The 27676-nt window shown below is 42.4% G+C and overlaps 1 pseudogene; it reads right to left on the bottom strand.

Moving 5' to 3' along the window:
- Positions 1 to 480: 480 nt before the first annotated feature.
- On the bottom strand, positions 481 to 27676 carry LOC124854551 (annotated as a pseudogene).

The following is a 27676-nucleotide window of genomic DNA, read 5'->3' on the forward strand; positions in this document are numbered from 1 at the left end:
TTACATCTGGAGCAGGTCCTCTCCATGAAGGCCGCCATGTTTTTTACAGTAGCCCAAACTGGACAAACTAAACACCTTTTGAGTTTTTATGACAACTGAATTCTACCATAGGTTCTCTTTCATGTTTGGAAGGGGAGGGTGAGGTGAGGGGTATTCAGCTGCAACATGAAACTTCACCAGTAGATGTCACTAAATTCTACACACTGAACCTTTAAGGGCAGATGATGTCACATCTTGTTAAATCCTATGAGGCAAAAAGATTTGTGAATATGGACTATACAAATGAAATTTGATTTGTTGATCGATGATCCTCATGGAAAAACGCACCATTTCATTTTGGCTTGTGATGATTGCCAGGTCTGCTCCTTTGCGTTGACAGTATTCTGTGAGATATTGATTCAACAATAATCAAGCAGTGAGACAAAAGCGTTCAAGCGCTGAGATGAAACTTTAACATATAGGATTTTTGGTCAGTTCTTTCTACGTACCTTGCATTGTCTTGTTCATTTTGTCAACTAGGCCCTGGAGATAATCTCTCTCTGCAGTCACATTATTAAAGCTGCTTTCAAGCTCTTTTGTTTCCCGAGCCAACGTCGCGTAATTAGCCCGCAATATGTCTGTTGCTTTTTTAAGAGAGTTGAAAGTTTCCTGAAGAGTGTCTCTTTCTGTCGTTAGGCTTTGGTGACTGTTTGCTAGCGTGTCCTTTTCACTGGTAGATGCGTTGTATCTCTCCTGTAAATGTTCTATGTCTTTAATCAAGTCATTGTAACTCATCTGCAGTTTCTCTTTAGATCTGGTGACATTATTGAATTTGTTATGTAAATTGTCCCTCTCCCTGCTCACCGAGTCATGACTGCCCTGTAACTCATCTTTACGTTTGACCACTGTGTCATATTGTTTTTGTAACAGCTCTTTGGCTGCAGACAAGACATTGTAATTGGTATCCAACCGGCTTTTACTGGCTCTCAGCTGTTCAATGTTTTTGTTCAAAGCACTGTTAGTGGTCTCTAACTGGCTTTGGCTGAGCTTTAGTTTGTTCGTTTCTTCGCTCAGCAAATTGTTATTTGTCTCTATTTGGTCTCTCTTTTGAGATAAAACATTGGTATCTTTCTGTAACTGAAGGTAGAACTAGGCGTCTGACATCCCTATGGAGAATTGTCGCAGGGATTTTTGTTAAGAGCCTCTTGGTTCCTTCCTTGTTTGTTTTTGTGATCTCTCCTCTGGTTGGCTTCGTGACTGGGACGGGGTAGCTGGGAAAGGTTATCACATGTACATCCCTTTCAATGCCTTTCCTATCAGCGTTGACACTGAGCACTCTAGCCAACTTGTATTGACCTCTCAGGGCATTTTGGTCAACCAGCCATACCAAATCTCCTCCTGCAACATTTCGCTCCTTGGTGTGCCACTTGTTTCTTATAAACAGATTAGGACCAGCCAACTGGCACCACTTCTTCCAGAATTTGCTGACCTCTCCTTGAATACTTTGGAGTCTTTTGTATGGGTAGCCATCAAACTTGAAGTCTCCTGGGTCACCCATTGGACTGGCCCATCCTAGCAACAAAGAATTGGGGGTAATATACTCCTGCTTTGAGTTCAGGCATCGATGGGTCTCTCATTTGCAAGGTTGGCTGCCATGAAGAGAAATGTTTGGAATTCCCCCCAGGTGAAACCTCCATCTCCACCAAGATTGCTCAAGGCCCGCTTCACAATCTTGACAGCTGCCTCAGCTAGCCAATTCCCCACACTTTGCGTCTGACTATTTTCTTTACTTCATCCCTCACTTCATAAGGGCCGGACAGGTCCATGGTTATGAATTCAAATGGTGCAGCTGTGCCTGTTCGCTCTGGTGGAAGTTCACTCGTGATTTGTTGACACTGCCTTGCCTTGTTCCTCCTGCAACTCCTCTTCTTTTGGAAGAAGAGAAGTAGGGTTTGATGCAGTTTTTTCCTCTTGAATTTAACTTTTTTGGCTCTCCTGCGGGGCCTGCAGGTTTTCCTTTTTCTGGCCCATTTTTGCTTGAGCTCTTGTCAATACAGCTCTGAATGCCTTCCTCTGGAGTTTGTTTAAACTCTCCCTGGCATGAGCAGCAACCTCTCCAGCAGACCTTTTAGGCCACTCCTATATTGGCCACTTCAAGAATTCCGGTCCATTCTGCCATGTGGAATTCTCCTTTAGATCTTCAGGAGTGCCACCTCTTGTAATGATGTCAGCAATGTTCAGATTTCCCGGTATCCACCACCAGTCTTGCACTGGTCCAGCCTTCTGGATCTCGCCCACTCTATTTGCGAAGAAGGTCTAGTACCATAGCTTTCTCTTTGAATGGCCCCCAGAATTGTTTGACTGTCAACTAGATGGAACCATCTCGATCTCCATTCTTCCATGCTTTTCAACATATTTCCTGATCCTGGCTGCAAAGACAGCTCCACAGATCTCAGCTTTGACTGCTTCTCCCTTTTGATCCAGTGGTATAAGCTTGGCTTTTAATTCAACAAATCGGACTTCAATTCCTTGACTTGTCTCCCACCTCAAATACATCACAGCTACATAGGTTTTGTCACTTCCGTCTGAGAATGTGATCCCCCATGGTTTACCTTCCCAGTCAGCTGGTGTGAGGATCCTTTGGAATCTATTCTGTCCAAGCTGCACATACTCTTCAAAAAGCTGAATGGCTTCTTCTCTGAGGCCTTCTGAGAGAGGTTTATCCCAGGTTTCGTGGGTCAGTTTACCATCTCCACCTTCCTGGAACGCTTTCTTAACAAGGATTTCCCCTTTCTGTTTGGCAGGTGTAACTAAGCCAACTGGGTCGTACAGTCCAGCTACTTGGCATAGGGGTCCCCTCCTAGTCAGTGGGTTAGGTGTCTCAGGTCTCACCTCCTGTTTGAGAAGATCCTTGCCACCTCTCATCTTCTTTTTCCTTTTGGAAAAATTAATTGATGTCATCATGTAGAGTTTGTCTTCCTCCACTTGGTACCCAATGCCCAGGGCTTTGTTGTCTTCATCTCTCATTTGATTTTGGAAGAATAAAGGTTTTACTTTGTTTCACTTCCTTTTCTAGTACTTCTGCTTCAGTGCCTCACCTCCCAATTTGCCCTGACTGGACCCAAGGTTTGAGAAAGAATCCTCCAGCTCTCAAAATCTCCTCAACTCCTGCTGTGATTTTTTCCAACTTCTGCAGGTCATTGTGGGAGGTTAAGAGGTCATCCACATAACTGTCCTCTTCAAAGACTCGCCGTTCGTCCTCGAAGTGAGCAAACATGGGCAGGCTTGCTGTTAACCGCATAGCTACCTGTGCAATGCAGCTGGCTGGTTTGTCCCCGATGTTGCCCTACTCATCCTCTGTGGCCACACTGATTAAATACTGTTGTCCAAATTGAAGGTTGTTTATTTCAATAGTATGAAAATCTTTGATGACCAAGCAACCTTCCACCTTCGCACAGGAGCTCCACTTCAGCTGGAAGCTCTTAGGCCTCTCCAGTCCTTTTGGGCAACCCAGCTCAGGACCACAGATTGGATTCACTGTAAGGAACTCAATCTCACCAGGAGGGGGCACCACTGGCATACATAAAACACCAGAAGAAATCCTTCGTGCCACTTGAGCAGTCAGTTTAGACCCAATGACCAAACATGGTCAAGGTAAGAAACACATTTCTTTATTATACAAACTCTTATATCTCTGGCGCCAGTGCCAATGAAGTCAGCAATTTCCCAAACAATTGGTTTGGGTACATCCAAACTTGAATTCAGTTCATTTCTTAGAATTATTGTGCTAGTATGTGTTTCTCATTTTGAGAACCAAAGATTCCTTTAGAAACAGTTTTGTAAATAGTTGTTTAGCGAATCCATCTCCAGTAAATCTCCAGTTATAAGTAATTACTGGTTTGGCAGTTCAGTCAAAGTCTTTAGATGCTAGAGAATAAAGGATAAATAGTGAAAAGGATGGATCCATATGTAATATCAGCAGTGTACAATACTGCACAACTCACATTTGATAGATTTTACCTTTGTTCAGCCATATCAGACAAAATTCTTACCTTTGGCAAAGTCAGAAATATATTATATAAAAGAAAGACTTCATTCCCCTTAACCCTCATGTTGTTCCTGGGTCGGATTAAAGTGTGTGTGTGTCTGTGTGTGCGTGCGTGCATGCGATCATCCGCAAGCCCTGGCCGGTCAGGGTTAGGGTTAGGGTGACCCAAGGATTGTCATTATCCAATTCTCCTGGGGTAATTGAGACCAATGGATTGTCATTCTCGATTCTCCTGGGGGGTCATTTAGACCCCCAGAGAGGGCGCTGTGTTGCTCTGTGGGGTCATTTAGACCCACACCTGATTCCAATTGTAATCTCGGGGGGTATATTAGACCCACAGAGAAGCCGGTGTGCCATTCTCCGTGTGCCACCCTCCCTGACCATGTCACGCTGTCATGTCAGGTGTGTTTCACCAGAGAGCAGGTTCTCCAACAGCTATTCTCCCAGCAACCATCCTCTGAACCCAAAGAGGACGCGAAAGAGCAAGGCCGAGAAGCGGACGGACAAGCAGATGGAGAAGCAGACCGAGAAGCAGACAGAAAAGCAGACCGAGAAGACGACGACGACAGCGAAGACGACGACAGCGAAGACGACGGCGGCGACGAAGACTATGACCCAGTGGGTGATGCTTCTGCAGATTCGTCATCCTTGGAAGAAGAAGAAGAAGGACAAGACCACGGCACCACCACCACCACCGGACTCGTGGAAAGACCTTCCTTTCAAGAAACGGGGAAATAACTTGGTCCCCGTGAGCGGCTGGGCGATATTTCGTGCCACGATGCCCTAAAACTCTTCCACACGCATCAGACTGCTGCGCTTCAACGATCACGAGACAAGACGAGCCACGGACAAATTGGCGGCCGCATGCGAGAGGTCTGGGACGCGTGGGAGGCGCGGCAGCCGCGCCTCTACAACCCAGGGCCCGAAGTGACCGTGGACGAGCAACTGGTTCCGTTCAGAGGTTAGCCATTTGTTTCCGTTTTTTTAATATTATTATTTTTTGTTATTATGTTATGTAGCTATAGCCAGATAGCGGCTGCTAGTCCTCGTCCTCATCTCCTCTCCTCTCCTCTCTTCTCCTCCTCTTCTTCTCCCTAGGCCGGTGTCCTTCCCGACGGTACATGCCCAGCAAGCCGGCGAAATACAGGATCAAGTCGTGGGTGGCCTGCGATGCAAAATCCAGCTACGCTTGGAAGATGCAAGTGTACACCGGAAAGCCGAGCGGCGGACGCCCAGAACGGAACCAGGGGTTGCGGGTAGTGCTCGATGTAACGGAGGGACTGCACGGTCGTAACATCACGTGCGACAATTACTTCACCTCCTACGAACTCACGCGGCAGCTCCTGGAGAGAAAGCTCACCGTGGTCGGCACGGTTTGGAATAATAGGCCCGACCTCCCGACCGGGCTGCGCGCGGTCAAGGGAAGAGAGGGGTTCTCATCCAAGTTCGCATTCACGCCCACCGCCAATCTGGTGTCCTACATCCCAAAGATAAACAGGAACGTGGTGCTCCTGAGCATGCGGCACGCGGAGGCCGACATCAGCGACCGCGAGGACGGGAAACCGGTCATCAACCTGAACTACAACCGCAACAAAGGAGGCGTGGACAACCTAGACAAGGTGATCAGAACGTACAGCTGCAGGAGGATGACCGCACGCTGGCCCCTGGTCGTCTTCCACAACAAAATCGACGGCTCTTCCTACAACGCCTTCGTGATATGGAGAGAGATCAACCCGACTGGATGCCGGGCAAGCGGAACAAGCGGAGGGTGTTCCTAGAACAGCTGGGAAAGGCTCTCGTGACTCCGTTCATCGCACGAAGGGAGCACATCCCCCGCACGGAAGCGTCCGCCGCGGTTGTGAAGGCTGTAAAAGCCACCGCCACACGGAGAGCTCTTGACCACGACGACGACAACGACACTCGACCCGAGCGTCCGGCCTCCTCCATAGCCCTAGCAGTAGCCCCGCTCGGGGCGAGTAAGAGGAAGAGGTGTCAGATATGCCCCAGGAAAAAGGACTGTAAAACTCACACCGTGTACCGCGGGTGTAACAAATACATCTGCAAGGGCTGCTCACTTGTCTATTGCCCTACGTGTGCGTGCTAATATGTGGTGGGCTATGTGAGGGGGCCAACAGTCGGGAGAATCAGGGACAACACAAGGGTTAATGGTCCACTTTGGTATCACAAATTTCAAAGATCATTAGATTACATTTTTGAACTTCAGTGGTTCCAACAGCAGAGTTAAATTAAGTTTAAGTTTGACTGTTTTTGTTATTTTTTAGATGCAGTATTTGTTTATCAAGAAAAGAATTTCTGTATTGCACTTTGACTGCTTATTTCTACTTTCAGGTTAATGTAACTGAAACACTAGACAATATATATTTCATATATCAGTTTGCCTGTAATTAGAGACCACTTGTGTGTTGGTCTGAAGTTTACTGACCTATATCAGGTCGATTAGGATCACCAGACGTCTACAATAGAATAGTATTAAAATGCATTATGCAACACATTCCTATTTCCTGTTGTGCTGTACCCTCTGCGAGATGATGTCATGTCCTCTCTGATTTCCCTGGGCACAAATGCTGCAGATCTGCATCTGATCAACCCGGCAGAAGAAATCCAGAGACTTTTGATAGTGCACGTTTTCCTTCCACCTCATCACACACACGTCCTTGTGTTCTCCTCGACAGTGTGGTACTGCTGCACATCATACTCATAGTATAGGAGCTGTTGCAGGTCAGGCAGGTCTTCACAGCTGTAGAATGGCAGCAAATGTCAGACTTTTTTCAAAATGAGAATTAAAATGCAATTACCACATCAAGTAATAATGGTATATATATGTATGTGCAAGATGTTAGTGTTGTGCAATAATGCATTAAACGTGATACCATAAAATGGTGTGCCTTTCGGCATTCAATAAATTTGGTTATCAAAATAAAATATTGAATATCAATAATAAAAATATTAATATTAAATAATAACTTTAATTGATTAAAGTTACCTCGGGCACCACCCTTCAAAGGAAGGGAAAAGATAATCAATAAATTGGCTAATAAAAGTACTAACTACAAATTTGGAACTCTGATTAACAATTAAATTAATAACTGTAACCAAAATTATCATAGATAGTAAGTTGAAGGATATAGATTTGTTGACAGTGTAGAGGTTGGCAAAATTCACTTATGCAACATTAATGAAAAAACATTGGTGAAAGAAAAACATTTATTATGAAGATAATAAAGTATAAAAACACAAATTACTAACGGTGTATTTAATATATATATAGAGATGTGTATGTGAGTATGCGTGTGTGTCTGTGTGAGTCAGCGTGCTTCCAAAATGGCGGTTGGCCACTTTGAAGATAACGCCCCTCCCCCCCTATTGTAATGTCTACGACATGTAGCGGGGGTCAGAGATAATGCGTGTGTCTGTGCCAAATTAGAGAAAGTTACTAGAGGCATGCAAGGAAAGACTGAAGAGCATAACTAACATTAACTTTCAAATAACTTGTAACCACAATATCACAGCAACACAAATCAAACTTATAAACATCACCCAGAATCGAATAAACAGTCTTGCTTAGCCTGGTATAATTATTAAGCCCAGTTGTGTTACCCGTCCGTGGAAAGGGGAAAAAGAGTTGCTGTGCAGTTCGCAGTTCTGTGAAGTCGTCTTACTGGTTTTGTGGCTCCTGCCTTTGTGGTTCTGTTGAGCGGTACAGCGGTTTTGCTGTTCGTTGTCAGACAGGACCTCGTGTTGCTGCCTGGAGGTTGGTAGAGCTTGGATTGCGAGGAGGTTTCCTTGGTGAGATGAGCTGGAAGCTGCAACTCTCCTCCATGAAGTTGCAGGAAAGAGCCGTGTGCTCCTCTTGAAGAGGTGGATGGAAAAGGCTGGACAGCCTTCTCCCTCGGAGGGATTGTAGAAAAGAGACAGAAGAGAGGGGAACAGGCCTTATATTGGCCCGGTGACCTCACAGGTCATGGGGCCCAGAGTGACCAATAGGAGTTGAAACTTGTGTCCCTGGGGGTTTTCCACCTCTGTGTGGCGTTGAGGCACCATGGGAGACTGAGTTCCTTTGCTCTGCTTTTCTCCAGAACAAAGGACATGCGGCTTCAGGCTTTGACTGCCCATGTAGGCCCGAACTGTTAGTTTCACAAAACCATGTCCCAACATTGAATTTGTTATGTAAATTGTCCCTCTCCTGCTCACCGAGTCATGACTGCCCTGTAACTCATCTTTACGTTTGACCACTGTGTCATATTGTTTTTGTAACAGCTCTTTGGCTGCAGACAAGACATTGTAATTGGTATCCAACCGCTTTTACTGGCTCTCAGCTGTTCAATGTTTTTGTTCAAAGCACTGTTAGTGGTCTCTAACTGGCTTTGGCTGAGCTTTAGTTTGTTCGCTTCTTCTCTCAGCAAATTGTTATTTGTCTCTATTTGGTCTCTTTGAGATAAAACATTGGTATCTTCCTGTAACTGAATCCGTTTGGCTTCAATATCTTGTTTCTCCTCCTGCACTGACTTCAGGCTGTCCTGCAGGTTCTCTTTGTCCATGACTTTTACATTGTCTTGATGTTCTTTTCAACTTTTTGATCTGCCAGAGAGGAGAGATTGTATGTTGTCAATCAATAGATTCACCAACACATTTTGGCAACTTTTTAACACACACAAAGACGTGACTTACAGTGGATGCTCTGACCTATGATACTGCCAGCATGAGAACACAGAGGAGCCCGAAGCAAACTGTGGCAACCCTGTAGGAACTGTTCCTCAACACAAACTCTGAGTGAGAGCGGCAACCAGAACAGAAACAGAAACTTGAATTTCATGAAGTGGTTTTGTGCTTCATCTGGATTGAATCTGACTGGGATTGCAAAATACTGTCCAGAAGATACATTTCCAGCAAAATTTGTAAACAAAAATCATTGTTGGTAAAATGTTATTTTAGAAATAGACATCATCATCATATGTCATACAAACAAAATATTATATACAAACATAAATATCTTTAAACTGTATAATTTGTACAACATATAGACAAACCAAATGATCTGTCAAGAGAATAATGGCTATACCTTGAGTTGGGTGATTGAATCATTTCTCACGGCAAAATGTTTTATATTATTAAATTTTTTTACACCCAATGATTTGGAAATTGAATCAGTAAATAAGTAGACAGGAGTGGTTAGTCCTGGAAGTTAAATATCAGAAAAATCAAGACACTTAATTCCATGAATGCAACTATTCTATAAATGCTGCTCTGTGATTTGCAATACTGCCTATATTAACCTAATACAACAAAAGATATATAATAAAATATAAATCATATGAATGTTACAGAACCATACCTAAATATGTTATATATATATATATATATATATATATATAATATGTTTCTGGTGATCTGAGAGATTTGAATTCCAATTTTCACTTTACTCTGTGTGTTTACCAGTGACTCCTGAGCGAAATGCTTTTTAGGGTGTTAAAAGCTCTGTATTGACTTTTTATTATGACTCCAAATTAATGCTGATGTTGCAAATTTAGCACAGGTTTGAAAAGATTTTAAAATTAAAAAAACTACATTAAATTTTAATCTCTCGTGGTATACATCAACTCCTTGATAATAAAAAGCTCTTATTTCATTACCTGAATTATGGCGGCTGCTGCCATCCCGAGAAACTGTTTAGAGACAATTTTACTTTCTTCAATGTCCATGTTTGTCACAGTAGAAGCATGGTACTGGACAGTCATCTTTGCAATGGAGTCTTACCAGAAAAAGAAACAGTAGCCTTAGATTCTGAAATAGCTCAGTTTTCAGTATAATTCCTATAAAAGCTGCATCCCTTCATTTATTTTCTTTATTGTGGCCTCCAGTAAGTTTACATTGCCATGTCTTGATTCTAGAAAAAGTGCAAAATAGGATAATATTAAATTACACTTCAAGAATGTAAGAGAAACAAATAAACCTTACCTGTGTTTGGAGAGATGATAACACAGTCAAAGAATTGTAAAGTGGAGTTATTTGGTTTTGAGCAGTCTCAGAAACTAAAACCAAACCTTCTGTCTTCGTGTAACTTCGCCCTGCACTTTATAAATCTGCATGTGTTCCCTTTGCACTTCTGGCTCTCACCACAGCAGCCAGAGACAAACCATTCAGGTTTTAACATTTTATGTGTTTAATATCAGTGCATTATCTGTGTTAATCATCATCTTGATAAAATACAAACTACAGTGCAAAAGACAGAGGATGACACTTTCCCACTACTGCTGACAGCAACAAGTCTTAGTTTCCACTGAGCAAGTCAACTTAAGTCAGAGTAAGAGGAAGTGAGGAGTCCTGACAGAGCTGCTCATCCCTTACAATGTTCTCTTATCTCATCCCAGCACTTGTGTTTCTGTCAGTCAGTTCAGATCGGAAGAAGAGCCACACACAGATGACTGTTTACACACCAGAATATAAGCCACAAAATAAAAACGGATGGTTATTTGGTTCATTAGAAAGTTTGCAAAAACAGCAACAAAAAACAGCAGGGCTTTGTGAATATAGGCATAACTATGCAAGTGAGATTCGTTTTCAAATAATTTACTTTGAAGTGACACTGTTTTACACCAGATCAGGTTTTTCGCCCTTGAGTGCACTTTTCACAGAAACTTTTCACAGGGTTAATGTGCAACCATGAGCTGTAGGGTTTAAAGAATGTGAGCATTTAGGAGGAAGGAGAGTCTAAGGAAAGTTAGGAAATAGCATTTGGAGTTAAGTTAGAATATTGTAGCTGTGCTGCTTTGGCTTTTATCTGTCTCCGGGAGTTTCTCCTCTTTATTAAAATATAATTATATTCATGAAGGGATAGTAATTAGTCATCTCACATAATAATTGAAATAAAAAGGTAAAATGTATTTTATATATACATTGCACATCTGTCAACACATAACATTTCAAATGGCAATTCCCAAATCGTCAAATTTATACAACAAAATAAATGTTTTCACACTGAGATACTTTTAGCTCTGAATTAGTCACCCAAAACAAAAACGGCATAAGTTGAAGTGAGCTTCTTTAATACCACTGTCAAGTTCTTAGGTTTTCTGTTCAAGTCTTGCCCAACTTGAAATAGCCTGGTACATGAACCCCAAAGGACGCACGGGACAACTCTTTCCAACAGAGCTCAATATTTATTTTTCCTTATTTGTTTGTTGTTGACTGGTTGGTCCATCAGGTTGAAAACCTTCAAAACACAAAAAGAAGAAGTTATACAAATATGCAAATATATTTCAAACAATTTCAATCCAACGAGTAAAGTAAATATATGTTTTTTACAGTGTACCTAGGTCAAAATGAAGGAAATAAGTACCAAGGATTACAACAGGTGGAATTGCTGAAACAGTCCCAACTAATGAATGGACTGTTTAAATGAATGCAAACAGTATTCAAACATCAATATAAATTGAACAAACAACTAAGTACACTCAAACAAAAAGCCAAACTTATATGCATGCAGCAAACTAATATGCATGCTGTCTGTATGCTGTGTGCTGCTTGGTTATTATTTTACAATTCATCAAACAAGACATCCTAACATCAATGACTATAGCAGCACTTCCAATATTAAATAATCATCAAAATAAAAGTCTTGTCACAGCACCAGTGGCTTTTTTGGTTGTACCATGAGTTGAATCCTTGCTTGCCTCTCCTCTCTGCTGTTTGCTGAGAGTGACCTTCCATTTGCAGGTGTTCCAACTTAAGTCGTAATGAGTAATGAGCCGACTGCACTTGTCTGCTGGTGGTGCATTATGGGACTTGCAGTCTTTTAGGCAAAGTAAAGTGAGCTGATGTGATGAGGAACTGAAATGAACCTTGAAAATGGAGAGTTTGGAGAGTTCCATCTTTTTACCTCAACACCTCCCACTCCTGGTTTTTTAAACCCAGGAGGTCACACCAGTCCTTCAAGCCTCTTGTTGTTCTTCAATAGGTAGAACTAGGCGTCTGACATCCCTATGGAGAATTGTCGCAGGGATTTTTGTTAAGAGCCTCTTGGTTCCTTCCTTGTTTGTTTTTGTGATCTCTCCTCTGGTTGGCTTCGTGACTGGGACGGGGTAGCTGGGAAAGGTTATCACATGTACATCCCTTTCAATGCCTTTCCTATCAGCGTTGACACTGAGCACTCTAGCCAACTTGTATTGACCTCTCAGGGCATTTTGGTCAACCAGCCATACCAAATCTCCTCCTGCAACATTTCGCTCCTTGGTGTGCCACTTGTTTCTTATAAACAGATTAGGACCAGCCAACTGGCACCACTTCTTCCAGAATTTGCTGACCTCTCCTTGAATACTTTGGAGTCTTTTGTATGGGTAGCCGTCAAACTTGAAGTCTCCTGGGTCACCCATTGGACTGGCCCATCCTAGCAACAAAGAATTGGGGGTAATATACTCCTGCTTTGAGTTCAGGCATCGATGGGTCTCTCATTTGCAAGGTTGGCTGCCATGAAGAGAAATGTTTGAATTCCCCAGGTGAAACCTCCATCTCCACCAAGATTGCTCAAGGCCCGCCTCACAATCTTGACAGCTGCCTCAGCTAGCCAATTCCTATGGGGAGAGTCTGCAGGGTGGATCCGCCAAGACCACTCCGTCTCCATGCTTGGCAGCGTTTTCTTCAAGCTCAGACCTGTTCAGTTGGTCCAGAAATTTGTGAAGCTGCTTCAGAGCAGGTTTGGCCCCAACAAAGTTAGTGCCAGGGTCTGACCACAGTTTTCCTTGGGTATCCCCTCAGTGAAGTGAACCTCTGGTAAGCCAGCAGAAATCCTTCAGATGAGTGTGTATGGCCCTGGAGGCCATGCAACAGAACACAATTCCCACACTTTGCGTCTGACTATTTTCTTTACTTCATCCCTCACTTCATAAGGGCCGGACAGGTCCATGGTTATGAATTCAAATGGTGCAGCTGTGCCTGTTCGCTCTGGTGGAAGTTCACTCGTGATTTGTTGACACTGCCTTGCCTTGTTCCTCCTGCAACTCCTCTCTTTTGGAAGAAGAGAAGTAGGGTTTGATGCAGTTTTTCCTCTTGAATTTAACTTTTGGCTCTCTGGGGCCTGCAGGTTTTCCTTTTCTGGCCCATTTTGCTTGAGCTCTTGTCAATACAGCTCTGAATGCCTTCCTCTGGAGTTTGTTTAAACTCTCCCTGGCATGAGCAGCAACCTCTCCAGCAGACCTTTTAGGCCACTCCTATATTGGCCACTTCAAGAATTCCGGTCCATTCTGCCATGTGGAATTCTCCTTTAGATCTTCAGGAGTGCCACCTCTTGTAATGATGTCAGCAATGTTCAGATTTCCCGGTATCCACCACCAGTCTTGCACTGGTCCAGCCTTCTGGATCTCGCCCACTCTATTTGCGAAGAAGGTCTAGTACCATAGCTTTCTCTTTGAATGGCCCCCAGAATTGTTTGACTGTCAACTAGATGGAACCATCTCGATCTCCATTCTTCCATGCTTTTCAACATATTTCCTGATCCTGGCTGCAAAGACAGCTCCACAGATCTCAGCTTTGACTGCTTCTCCCTTTTGATCCAGTGGTATAAGCTTGGCTTTTAATTCAACAAATCGGACTTCAATTCCTTGACTTGTCTCCCACCTCAAATACATCACAGCTACATAGGTTTTGTCACTTCCGTCTGAGAATGTGATCCCCCATGGTTTACCTTCCCAGTCAGCTGGTGTGAGGATCCTTTGGAATCTATTCTGTCCAAGCTGCACATACTCTTCAAAAAGCTGAATGGCTTCTTCTCTGAGGCCTTCTGAGAGAGGTTTATCCCAGGTTTCGTGGGTCAGTTTACCATCTCCACCTTCCTGGAACGCTTTCTTAACAAGGATTTCCCCTTTCTGTTTGGCAGGTGTAACTAAGCCAACTGGGTCGTACAGTCCAGCTACTTGGCATAGGGGTCCCCTCCTAGTCAGTGGGTTAGGTGTCTCAGGTCTCACCTCCTGTTTGAGAAGATCCTTGCCACCTCTCATCTTCTTTTTCCTTTTGGAAAAATTAATTGATGTCATCATGTAGAGTTTGTCTTCCTCCACTTGGTACCCAATGCCCAGGGCTTTGTTGTCTTCATCTCTCATTTGATTTTGGAAGAATAAAGGTTTTACTTTGTTTCACTTCCTTTTCTAGTACTTCTGCTTCAGTGCCTCACCTCCCAATTTGCCCTGACTGGACCCAAGGTTTGAGAAAGAATCCTCCAGCTCTCAAAATCTCCTCAACTCCTGCTGTGATTTTTTCCAACTTCTGCAGGTCATTGTGGGAGGTTAAGAGGTCATCCACATAACTGTCCTCTTCAAAGACTCGCCGTTCGTCCTCGAAGTGAGCAAACATGGGCAGGCTTGCTGTTAACCGCATAGCTACCTGTGCAATGCAGCTGGCTGGTTTGTCCCCGATGTTGCCCTACTCATCCTCTGTGGCCACACTGATTAAATACTGTTGTCCAAATTGAAGGTTGTTTATTTCAATAGTATGAAAATCTTTGATGACCAAGCAACCTTCCACCTTCGCACAGGAGCTCCACTTCAGCTGGAAGCTCTTAGGCCTCTCCAGTCCTTTGGGCAACCCAGCTCAGGACCACAGATTGGATTCACTGTAAGGAACTCAATCTCACCAGGAGGGGCACCACTGGCATACATAAAACACCAGAAGAAATCCTTCGTGCCACTTGAGCAGTCAGTTTAGACCCAATGACCAAACATGGTCAAGGTAAGAAACACATTTCTTTATTATACAAACTCTTATATCTCTGGCGCCAGTGCCAATGAAGTCAGCAATTTCCCAAACAATTGGTTTGGGTACATCCAAACTTGAATTCAGTTCATTTCTTAGAATTATTGTGCTAGTATGTGTTTCTCATTTTGAGAACCAAAGATTCCTTTAGAAACAGTTTTGTAAATAGTTGTTTAGCGAATCCATCTCCAGTAAATCTCCAGTTATAAGTAATTACTGGTTTGGCAGTTCAGTCAAAGTCTTTAGATGCTAGAGAATAAAGGATAAATAGTGAAAAGGATGGATCCATATGTAATATCAGCAGTGTACAATACTGCACAACTCACATTTGATAGATTTTACCTTTGTTCAGCCATATCAGACAAAATTCTTACCTTTGGCAAAGTCAGAAATATATTATATAAAAGAAAGACTTCATTCCCCTTAACCCTCATGTTGTTCCTGGGTCGGATTAAAGTGTGTGTGTGTCTGTGTGTGCGTGCGTGCATGCGATCATCCGCAAGCCCTGGCCGGTCAGGGTTAGGGTTAGGGTGACCCAAGGATTGTCATTATCCAATTCTCCTGGGGTAATTGAGACCAATGGATTGTCATTCTCGATTCTCCTGGGGGGTCATTTAGACCCCCAGAGAGGGCGCTGTGTTGCTCTGTGGGGTCATTTAGACCCACACCTGATTCCAATTGTAATCTCGGGGGGTATATTAGACCCACAGAGAAGCCGGTGTGCCATTCTCCGTGTGCCACCCTCCCTGACCATGTCACGCTGTCATGTCAGGTGTGTTTCACCAGAGAGCAGGTTCTCCAACAGCTATTCTCCCAGCAACCATCCTCTGAACCCAAAGAGGACGCGAAAGAGCAAGGCCGAGAAGCGGACGGACAAGCAGATGGAGAAGCAGACCGAGAAGCAGACAGAAAAGCAGACCGAGAAGACGACGACGACAGCGAAGACGACGGCGGCGACGAAGACTATGACCCAGTGGGTGATGCTTCTGCAGATTCGTCATCCTTGGAAGAAGAAGAAGAAGGACAAGACCACGGCACCACCACCACCACCACCGGACTCGTGGAAAGACCTTCCTTTCAAGAAACGGGGAAATAACTTGGTCCCCGTGAGCGGCTGGGCGATATTTCGTGCCACGATGCCCCTAAAACTCTTCCACACGTACTCCAGACTGCTGCGCTTCAACGACCGCGAGACAAGACGAGCCACGGACAAATTGGCGGCCGTGCGAGAGGTCTGGGACGCGTGGGAGGCGCGGCAGCCGCGCCTCTACAACCCAGGGCCCGAAGTGACCGTGGACGAGCAACTGGTTCCGTTCAGAGGTTAGCCATTTGTTTCCGTTTTTTTAATATTATTATTTTTTGTTATTATGTTATGTAGCTATAGCCAGATAGCGGCTGCTAGTCCTCGTCCTCATCTCCTCTCCTCTCCTCTCTTCTCCTCCTCTTCTTCTCCCTAGGCCGGTGTCCTTCCCGACGGTACATGCCCAGCAAGCCGGCGAAATACAGGATCAAGTCGTGGGTGGCCTGCGATGCAAAATCCAGCTACGCTTGGAAGATGCAAGTGTACACCGGAAAGCCGAGCGGCGGACGCCCAGAACGGAACCAGGGGTTGCGGGTAGTGCTCGATGTAACGGAGGGACTGCACGGTCGTAACATCACGCGCGACAATTACTTCACCTCCTACGAACTCACGCGGCAGCTCCTGGAGAGGAGCTCACCGTGGTCAGCACGGTTTGGAATAATAGGCTCAACCTCCCGACCGGGCTGCGCGCGGTCAAGGGAAGAGAGGGGTTCTCATCCAAGTTCGCATTCACGCCACTGCCAATCTGGTGTCCTACATCCCAAAGATAAACAGGAACGTGGTGCTCCTGAGCATGCGGCACGCGGAGGCCGAAATCAGCGACCGCGAGGACGGGAAACCGGTCATCAACCTGACTACAACCGCAACAAAGGAGGCGTGGACAACCTAGACAAGGTGATCAGAACGTACAGCTGCAGGAGGATGACCGCACGCTGGCCCCTGGTCGTCTTCCACAACAAAATCGACGGCTCTTCCTACAACGCCTTCGTGATATGGAGAGAGATCAACCCGACTGGATGCCGGGCAAGCGGAACAAGCGGAGGGTGTTCCTAGAACAGCTGGGAAAGGCTCTCGTGACTCCGTTCATCGCACGAAGGGAGCACATCCCCCGCACGGAAGCGTCCGCCGCGGTTGTGAAGGCTGTAAAAGCCACCGCCACACGGAGAGCTCTTGACCACGACGACGACAACGACACTCGACCCGAGCGTCCGGCCTCCTCCATAGCCCTAGCAGTAGCCCCGCTCGGGGCGAGTAAGAGGAAGAGGTGTCAGATATGCCCCAGGAAAAAGGACTGTAAAACTCACACCGTGTACCGCGGGTGTAACAAATACATCTGCAAGGGCTGCTCACTTGTCTATTGCCCTACGTGTGCGTGCTAATATGTGGTGGGCTATGTGAGGGGGCCAACAGTCGGGAGAATCAGGGACAACACAAGGGTTAATGGTCCACTTTGGTATCACAAATTTCAAAGATCATTAGATTACATTTTTGAACTTCAGTGGTTCCAACAGCAGAGTTAAATTAAGTTTAAGTTTGACTGTTTTTGTTATTTTTTAGATGCAGTATTTGTTTATCAAGAAAAGAATTTCTGTATTGCACTTTGACTGCTTATTTCTACTTTCAGGTTAATGTAACTGAAACACTAGACAATATATATTTCATATATCAGTTTGCCTGTAATTAGAGACCACTTGTGTGTTGGTCTGAAGTTTACTGACCTATATCAGGTCGATTAGGATCACCAGACGTCTACAATAGAATAGTATTAAAATGCATTATGCAACACATTCCTATTTCCTGTTGTGCTGTACCCTCTGCGAGATGATGTCATGTCCTCTCTGATTTCCCTGGGCACAAATGCTGCAGATCTGCATCTGATCAACCCGGCAGAAGAAATCCAGAGACTTTTGATAGTGCACGTTTTCCTTCCACCTCATCACACACACGTCTTTGTGTTCTCCTCGACAGTGTGGTACTGCTGCACATCATACTCATAGTATAGGAGCTGTTGCAGGTCAGGCAGGTCTTCACAGCTGTAGAATGGCAGCAAATGTCAGACTTTTTTCAAAATGAGAATTAAAATGCAATTACCACATCAAGTAATAATGTATATATATGTATGTGCAAGATGTTAGTGTTGTGCAATAATGCATTAAACGTGATACCATAAAATGGTGTGCCTTTCGGCATTCAATAAATTTGGTTATCAAAATAAAATATTGAATATCAATAATAAAAATATTAATATTAAATAATAACTTTAATTGATTAAAGTTACCTCGGGGCACCACCCTTCAAAGGAAAGGAAAAGATAATCAATAAATTGGCTAATAAAAGTACTAACTACAAATTTGGAACTCTGATTAACAATTAAATTAATAACTGTAACCAAAATTATCATAGATAGTAAGTTGAAGGATATAGATTTGTTGACAGTGTAGAGGTTGGCAAAATTCACTTATGCAACATTAATGAAAAAACATTGGTGAAAGAAAAACATTTATTATGAAGATAATAAAGTATAAAAACACAAATTACTAACGGTGTATTTAATATATATATAGAGATGTGTATGTGAGTATGCGTGTGTGTCTGTGTGAGTCAGCGTGCTTCCAAAATGGCGGTTGGCCACTTTGAAGATAACGCCCCTCCCCCCCTATTGTAATGTCTACGACATGTAGCGGGGGTCAGAGATAATGCGTGTGTCTGTGCCAAATTAGAGAAAGTTACTAGAGGCATGCAAGGAAAGACTGAAGAGCATAACTAACATTAACTTTCAAATAACTTGTAACCACAATATCACAGCAACACAAATCAAACTTATAAACATCACACAGAATCGAATAAACAGTCTTGCTTAGCCTGGTATAATTATTAAGCCCAGTTGTGTTACCCGTCCGTGGAAAGGGGAAAAAGAGTTGCTGTGCAGTTCGCAGTTCTGTGAAGTCGTCTTACTGGTTTTGTGGCTCCTGCCTTTGTGGTTCTGTTGAGCGGTACAGCGGTTTTGCTGTTCGTTGTCAGACAGGACCTCGTGTTGCTGCCTGGAGGTTGGTAGAGCTTGGATTGCGAGGAGGTTTCCTTGGTGAGATGAGCTGGAAGCTGCAACTCTCCTCCATGAAGTTGCAGGGAAAGAGCCGTGTGCTCCTCTTGAAGAGGTGGATGGAAAAAGGCTGGACAGCCTTCTCCCCTCGGAGGGATTGTAGAAAAGAGACAGAAGAGAGGGGGAACAGGCCTTATATTGGCCCGGTGACCTCACAGGTCATGGGGCCCAGAGTGACCAATAGGAGTTGAAACTTGTGTCCCTGGGGGGTTTTCACACCTCTGTGTGGCGTTGAGGCACCATGGGAGACTGAGTTCCTTTGCTCTGCTTTTCTCCAGAACAAAGGACATGCGGCTTCAGGCTTTTGACTGCCCATGTAGGCCCGAACTGTTAGTTTCACAAAAACCATGTCCCAACATTGAATTTGTTATGTAAATTGTCCCTCTCCCTGCTCACCGAGTCATGACTGCCCTGTAACTCATCTTTACGTTTGACCACTGTGTCATATTGTTTTTGTAACAGCTCTTTGGCTGCAGACAAGACATTGTAATTGGTATCCAACCGGCTTTTACTGGCTCTCAGCTGTTCAATGTTTTTGTTCAAAGCACTGTTAGTGGTCTCTAACTGGCTTTGGCTGAGCTTTAGTTTGTTCGTTTCTTCTCTCAGCAAATTGTTATTTGTCTCTATTTGGTCTCTCTTTTGAGATAAAACATTGGTATCTTCCTGTAACTGAATCCGTTTGGCTTCAATATCTTGTTTCTCCTCCTGCACTGACTTCAGGCTGTCCTGCAGGTTCTCTTTGTCCATGACTTTTACATTGTCTTGATGTTCTTTTTCAACTTTTTGATCTGCCAGAGAGGAGAGATTGTATGTTGTCAATCAATAGATTCACCAACACATTTTGGCAACTTTTTAAACACACACAAAGACGTGGACTTACAGTGGAGGCTCTGACCTATGATACCGGCCAGCATGAGAACACAGAGGAGCCCGAAGCAAACTGTGGCAACCCTGTAGGAACTGTTCCTCAACACAAACTCTGAGTGAGAGCGGCAACCAGAACAGAAACAGAAACTTGAATTTCATGAAGTGGTTTTGTGCTTCATCTGGATTGAATCTGACTGGGATTGCAAAATACTGTCCAGAAGATACATTTCCAGCAAAATTTGTAAACAAAAATCATTGTTGGTAAAATGTTATTTTAGAAATAGACATCATCATCATATGTCATACAAACAAAATATTATATACAAACATAAATATCTTTAAACTGTATAATTTGTACAACATATAGACAAACCAAATGATCTGTCAAGAGAATAATGGCTATACCTTGAGTTGGGTGATTGAATCATTTCTCACGGCAAAATGTTTTATATTATTAAATTTTTTTACACCCAATGATTTGGAAATTGAATCAGTAAATAAGTAGACAGGAGTGGTTAGTCCTGGAAGTTAAATATCAGAAAAATCAAGACACTTAATTCCATGAATGCAACTATTCTATAAATGCTGCTCTGTGATTTGCAATACTGCCTATATTAACCTAATACAACAAAAGATATATAATAAAATATAAATCATATGAATGTTACAGAACCATACCTAAATATGTTATATATATATATATATATATATATATATAATATGTTTCTGGTGATCTGAGAGATTTGAATTCCAATTTTCACTTTACTCTGTGTGTTTACCAGTGACTCCTGAGCGAAATGCTTCTTAGGGTGTGTAATGGCAGATTTGCATTTGTGTAATGTTTAATAGAAGAACAGATATGTATTTAGAAGAAGTAGATAACAAATGTGTTTCTGTGACTTACAAAAGTTGCAGAGGGGACTATAAGTGTTTATGGCCCTCACATGTGTGTCTTAGCAAATGCTTCACTGCAGGGGTTACTTAGTGTGTCTGATAGAGATGGGTGAGGGGAACTCTGCATTGTATACAGGACTGGGGTTTTTGATGTTGTAAATCTAGATAGGGGATCTCGAGACAGATTGTCTCACACCAGAAAGGCACACCAGGGGGGTGAGACGGAGATCTGAGACAGGAACTCTGCCCAACCTGGTCAGACATCAAGAGACTGAAGAATACCTTTTGGCTCCTCGCAGGGAGGGGCTTCTGATTGTATAAGTGAAGTGATTCTCCTGTGCTCTGTGCTCATTCTATACACGTCACACTAGGTGGCTGTGTGGGGTGAGCCCACCTGCAGGTGTTTTAGTTGAACTTTCCTAGAGACAATGTTATGTGTGTATTATTATACAATAGAGTATCATTATTAAACAGAAACTGCCACCACAATTTTGGCGTTGTTGGCAGGGTCACTCGTGTGAGCAGACACTCTGATCTCAACGCTGAGGAAAGTCTGGGACTCATAACCTCAACAAATGAGGGCCGAAAGCTTGAGAGCCAGGAGTGCACTCACTGAGGTGATCCAACGGACCTGGTCTGGAAAACAAGCATTGTCTCTCGGGTAAGTAAAATTAAAATGTTATGATCTTTAGGAAAAGATCCAGGGAAAAAGAGATTCACTCATTCATTGTATTGAGGGACAGACGTGTCTGCATGGCAAGGTTTTGGAAATCGTGTAGGATCCATGAAGCTTGGTTTCGATCTTTAGGAAAAGGTCAAATATTATAGATAAGATTGGGCTCTGATGTCGGGCTCATGACTAGTAGTTATTATTAATATATAGTAATATTATTATTATTTTGCAATAGAGGTGTAGCTGGGACGGAAGGACCAAGGCCAGGTCCGGATCGCCTCAGTACAGCAATCTGTTGAAAATCTGATAATTCCAGTACATTTTATACCTGCATGCGAGGTGCTAAAGAGAAGTGTGAATATGAGATTTCTAAGGCATTATATCAGGCAGAGTATTAAATGTATTAAGGAATCAAAACGTAGGAACAATAATTGAGAAATTTGCCAAGTGATCAGGAATTACAAGAGGTAATTACAATTGACAACATTATATCGAGATGGGTTTTATTGTTCCTTACAAAAGCATTTTTGGAGTTTGTTGAAGGTTAAAAGCATTTTGGTGTTGGTTGAAGGTTTAAGGTTACTAACACTAAAACACTAATAAACTAAACTTAACAAATTTTGTTGATGGATATGTGTGACTGTGAAAGAAGAAACATGTAGAATTTGATGAAACTAAACTGAGTATTTAAGCTGAGGATTTCAGCTGAGAAAGCAGAGGAGAAAAGAAAAGAGAGGAATCTGAGAATCCTCGAACTGGAGAAAAGGTGAGTATATGTTTAAATATATTTGGGGTATAATTGCGTTTTAAAAGCTAATAGTAAAAGGAAAAATAAACAACCTCATAACAAATCTTAAAATAAATTTTTAAGAGATAGAAACGATTTGGTTAAAAATTAAATTAAGAGACTTTAAGTTCTTTTCCCATATAAGCAGAACTTTATTTTCCAAATTTCGTATTCTGCTGAACAAACCAGAGTTTAAATTTATAAAATAAGAGTCGGGTTCACAATTGCTGAGACAACCTATTTGAGAAAATAGGTTTAAAATAGAGAGGATGACTGTGTCTTTTCCGAGCATGGGAAGTTTGAGTTTAAATTATCTTTGATAATTCAAAACTAAACTGCGTGTGAAAAGAGAGAAATAAAAAGAATAAGAACGAAGTAGAGAGGACAAAGAAAAAGGAAAATGAAAGTAGGGATATTTGTGCTGGATTGAAGAGTGTATGGATGTTGTTTAACTGAAGTGAATATGCAGGAACTGAAATAATCTCCAGTCTCAGTGTTTCCGACTAGATTCTGATCTGGACTCAGCTCCACCAAGAGGTGGGCAAGAGAATGCCCTGGGAAGCAGCGCACACAGTGCGATTGATTAGCGGTGAGCTGGGGACAGTGAAGGAATTCATCTGGTGAGGACACTGAGATGGAGAGAGAGAGTTTCAAGCACGTCACTATAGTAAGAACACGGTTACACACACACCATGTGAATTAATGTTAGACATAGAACAGATGATTAAGATTGCTATTGACCATTGTGAGCTTGATTAGAAGATCAGTAGAGAGAGGCCTACTGTACTTTATGCTAAATATTTTCACAATGATGTGTATAAACTAATGCCCGAACACACAAATCACAGTGAGTGGTAGAGACATCACATATATTTGTAGATTCAGGAACCGGAATCAGTTAATAGATGTGAAGAGTGTGATATTACTCCTAAAATGAATGTTGGATATCTCATAATGATTGGAGCAACAGGTCTATCAACAGTGATAGAGAGATGCACTGTACAATTGCTATTTTTCATGATGTGGTTGAAGGAGATTTTTTAAGATTCATTTTTGTTGTCACCACACTGCCTGATAAATCTTATGGGTAAAGATTTGATGTGTTCATTGAGTAGTATGTTAAATTTAAACACCGCAGGGCATTAGAGGTAACTGGAGTCTAAATAACATCTGCATTTGTTTGATAGAGAAAGGGGGATTTGACACTAGCATATCAATGGGATGTCTAGACTTTCTACTCTCTGAAGTAACACCTCTCGAAAGGCAGAGGCAGAGAGACTTCAGACAAATGTGAACATAGATGTTATTTACTCAGAGAAGCGGACTTTTAAGTAAGAGCAAACTAAGTTAAGAAGGTTATAGAGGATGTGAAGTAAAGAAAGGATAAAGTAAGTTGGTTGTATTGAGATAGTAAACACTGTGTTGTCTTAGTAGTTTTGATAGACTCATTGGCTAAAAGATTTGTTAAAATATCAACTTTTGATTATAATACTACTGGAGGGGAAAAGACATTTAATACCAATAAGATATTTTAAAGAGGGTTAAAGGTTAATCGCAAACGATTTTCCATAGTGATAAATGAAATTAGGAATGTTGAACTCATTCCTGAATGTGGTAAATTTTTTGATAAAATATATTAATATTTTTAGTTTGTGTGGACATTAATGATATTCCTGAGTTGAAACAGGTACCGTCATGTTTGTGGACCGGGCACAAATATGTTTTGGGTCTGATCAAGGGATAAGACTCAAATAGAAAAGAATATCTGAATCCTCGTATGGAATATGTAAAGATTGTCTGTTAACACACTACTTTTTTCCTGTAAGGAAAAACAAAGGAAGCAGAGCTTCAAACAATGTTTTAGAGTTTCGACAACTGCTGAGAGAGCTGTGATATTTGATGTGTGATATGTGACGCTGTGATATATGACTTTACTGGGCCAATATGCTGATAGGATGATTTTGCTTGAGCAAAATACCTCCCACCTTTTAACAACCAGGTGGCTCAGATATGGGACAGTATTGCCTTAGATGATAGACATCACTATTTAGAGATGCAATGTTTTTAACTATGCGACTCTTATCCCTACATCAGTAGGGATAGCCACATGATTGCGTAGCAGTTTTTCTTAACTAAAGAGAAAAAAGTTTTTTCTCCTAGTTTAGAATTAGATTTTAAGAGATAACCAGCTAATTATGCAGGAGTGATAGTTGTTTGGTGATAAGTTCAGCATCAAAGGATGCAGCAACTGAGATAACCAAGTGGGTTTACGACTGTGTGATACAATAGAGGCTAAACCACTCCCATCACACTACTGTGCATTGACTGAAGAATGCAAATATGCAAGAGACAAGAGTGTCAAGAGCAACACTAATAGCAGGTTTGCATGGGGGTGGCATGTGATTTTTGGCCGAGTTGACTGAATAGGAGATTCATGAACCTATTTCACTTCACACTCATCTGTGTGCTGATAGATGCTGTGTTATTATGCAAACTGTATGCAGTCTGCAAATGAGGAGAGCGTATTAAAGATTTTTAATGATTAACTTAATGTAGGTTATAGGAGCTATAAACAAGGGTCAATCGCAATTGAATAATTTTGTAAGAATACAGATTTAATTTAATAAATTTAAGGAATAAACTGTTGGTGGATAACAGTCTGTTTGGTGGTTGACAGACTTTTGATGTGGGTCGCATGGATGATATTGTTTAACTTATGTATGTTTCTTCATTAGTTTGAATTGACACATGACTGTAGTCAGTGTGTCAAAAGGGAGGAATATAGATATAGATATATTGGGTGTACAAAACAACACTCTAAACAATACTCAATAAAACTTTTTTATCTGAGTCGTGTAATTGAATTACAATTAAAATAGGTAAAGAAATCCAGATTCCACAAAGTAAAAATCCACCACCAAGCAAACAGTTTGATCATTTATAGAGGAATTTGATAAAGATTAAATTGAATTGAGTAAGTTAGATAAATAAATAAATACTGTCTTGTTCTTGTTGACATGTATGCTATGCAAGTAGAAGCTTTCCCACATCTAAACAGGATTCTTCAGCAGTGGCGCAGACACTGCTCGAGAACTCATTCCACGTTGGGAAATTCCAAAAGATGTCCACTGATAATGGTACACCATTTGTAAGCACAGCTTTAAGGATGCTGGTGAGTATGGGTATCGACACGAGGCAACATCGTGTTTCATCATCCGCAAGTGGCGGGCAGTGGAAAGAAACAAACAGTGGAAAGAGACAACAACACATTGAAAAACGAACTGGTAGATATTGTATACACTTATCCCCTGTACTCTTTAAAATCCACAGGCAGGTGATGGACTCCCTACCGAAATCCATAGACAGGGAACTGCATGATCTGAGACCAGGAGACAGGATTGTGTGAAGGACGTGAGAAGGAAACCAGGAGAGCACGTCGATGGAACGAGTGCAAACCAAGTGCCTCTCACCACACAGACGGAAGTGAAGGTCAACCTGGAGACATGCAAGCCATTGAAGGAGGATTTGAGCCACGAGTGGATTCTACAGGACGGAGCGTGCGTTGTGTCAGTGTGCGAGCCTTCAGCCTTCAATTGTTTCGTGTTTGCAAGCAAGGAGAGGTGTGGAAATGATTAGGGCCACACGTCTCTAATCTCAAGAAGAGGCAACACTTTGAAGAGGGGTTGGCGAGGGGCACTGCTGATACAATAGCGCCAAGGGGAAAACAACGACACCTGATGGGACGACTGGGATGCAGTTCGAGGGAAAAGATGGTTTCCTGTTCATGAACACCGTCATCGTCGTCCCTACCAATAATATGGCATGTGAAACCTTGGCAGGAAGAAAACACGAAATATAACCTGAGCATCAAAGTCAGGACAAAAGGAGAACTCATGTTCAATTCCTGATGAACTGACAAAGCCTGAGAATGCATGGTTTGAGTCCATGAAAATATCAGAGACCCAAGCTCATTTACAGATTCAACTCATTGTGTGTAATCAAGAGATGAGAGTTCCACAGTGTGAGTGTCTCCAGATGAAAGGTTTTGGAGGACTTGCCCCAGGGGGAGCACTGAGAAGAACACACACAAACAGATGAGTTTGCTCTGGAGATGGAAGATTAACATCTTTAGAGGGGGCTGGGTTTTTTCCAACTCTTTCTCCCACTGTCTAGGGTCAGGAATGACTCTGCATCACAGGATGGCTTTGAGAAAAGATGCTAGCCAAGAAGGTGTTTGTCACATAATCAGGACGAATTGTGGCACATACACAGTGAACATTTTGACAATATGATGCATATCGCTTCAAATTTTAAATGACCTATTGTCCAGAGAAAGAACAAGGACACTTAGATTCCTGAAGGGCGGAATTGATGGTCACGCCTACTTTGAATGATTGCAAAATATGTTATTGAAGTTTGTTGAAACCTATTTGAATTTTCATGTGTGTACTAGTGTTGTTGAACTGTTGTATTGTCTTTTGAGTTTAAGACTATGGTTATTTCCTTAATCAAGTCTATGATTGGACGATATGTTCAACTTCCTGAAACTCATCTATCCTGGATGCTTCCCTTCCAGGATGATGAGATGGTATAAAGATGTATAAAGGATATTGAGCCTTTTAGGCTCAAAGGGGGAATTGTAATGGCAGATTTGCATTTGTGTAATGTTTAATAGAAGAACAGATATGTATTTAGAAGAAGTAGATAACAAATGTGTTTCTGTGACTTACAAAAGTTGCAGAGGGGACTATAAGTGTTTATGGCCCTCACATGTGTGTCTTAGCAAATGCTTCACTGCAGGGGTTACTTAGTGTGTCTGATAGAGATGGGTGAGGGGAACTCTGCATTGTATACAGGACTGGGGTCTTTTGATGTTGTAAATCTAGATAGGGGATCTCGGAGACAGATTGTCTCACACCAGAAAGGCACACCAGGGGGGTGAGACGGAGATCTGAGACAGGAACTCTGCCCAACCTGGTCAGACATCAAGAGACTGAAGTATACCTTTGGCTCCTCGCAGGGAGGGGCTTCTGATTGTATAAGTGAAGTGATTCTCCTGTGCTCTGTGCTCATTCTATACACGTCACACTAGGTGGCTGTGTGGGGTGAGCCCACCTGCAGGTGTTTTAGTTGAACTTTCCTAGAGACAATGTTATGTGTGTATTATTATACAATAGAGTATCATTATTAAACAGAAACTGCCACCACAGGTGTTAAAAGCTCTGTATTGACTTTTTATTATGACTCCAAATTAATGCTGATGTTGCAAATTTAGCACAGGTTTGAAAAGATTTTAAAATTGTAAAAAAACTACATTAAATTCGACTCTCTTGTGGTATACATCAACTTCTTGATAATAAAAAAAAGCTCTTATTTCATTACCTGAATTGCGGCGGCTGCTGCCATCCCCGAGAAACTGCTGAGACAATTTTACTTTCTTCAATCTCCATGTTTGTCACAGTAAAAGCATGGTACTGGACAGTCAT

The sequence above is a fragment of the Hippoglossus stenolepis genome, chromosome 2 (assembly GCF_022539355.2).
Source record: "Hippoglossus stenolepis isolate QCI-W04-F060 chromosome 2, HSTE1.2, whole genome shotgun sequence".
In the NCBI taxonomy this organism is placed as follows: domain Eukaryota; kingdom Metazoa; phylum Chordata; class Actinopteri; order Pleuronectiformes; family Pleuronectidae; genus Hippoglossus; species Hippoglossus stenolepis.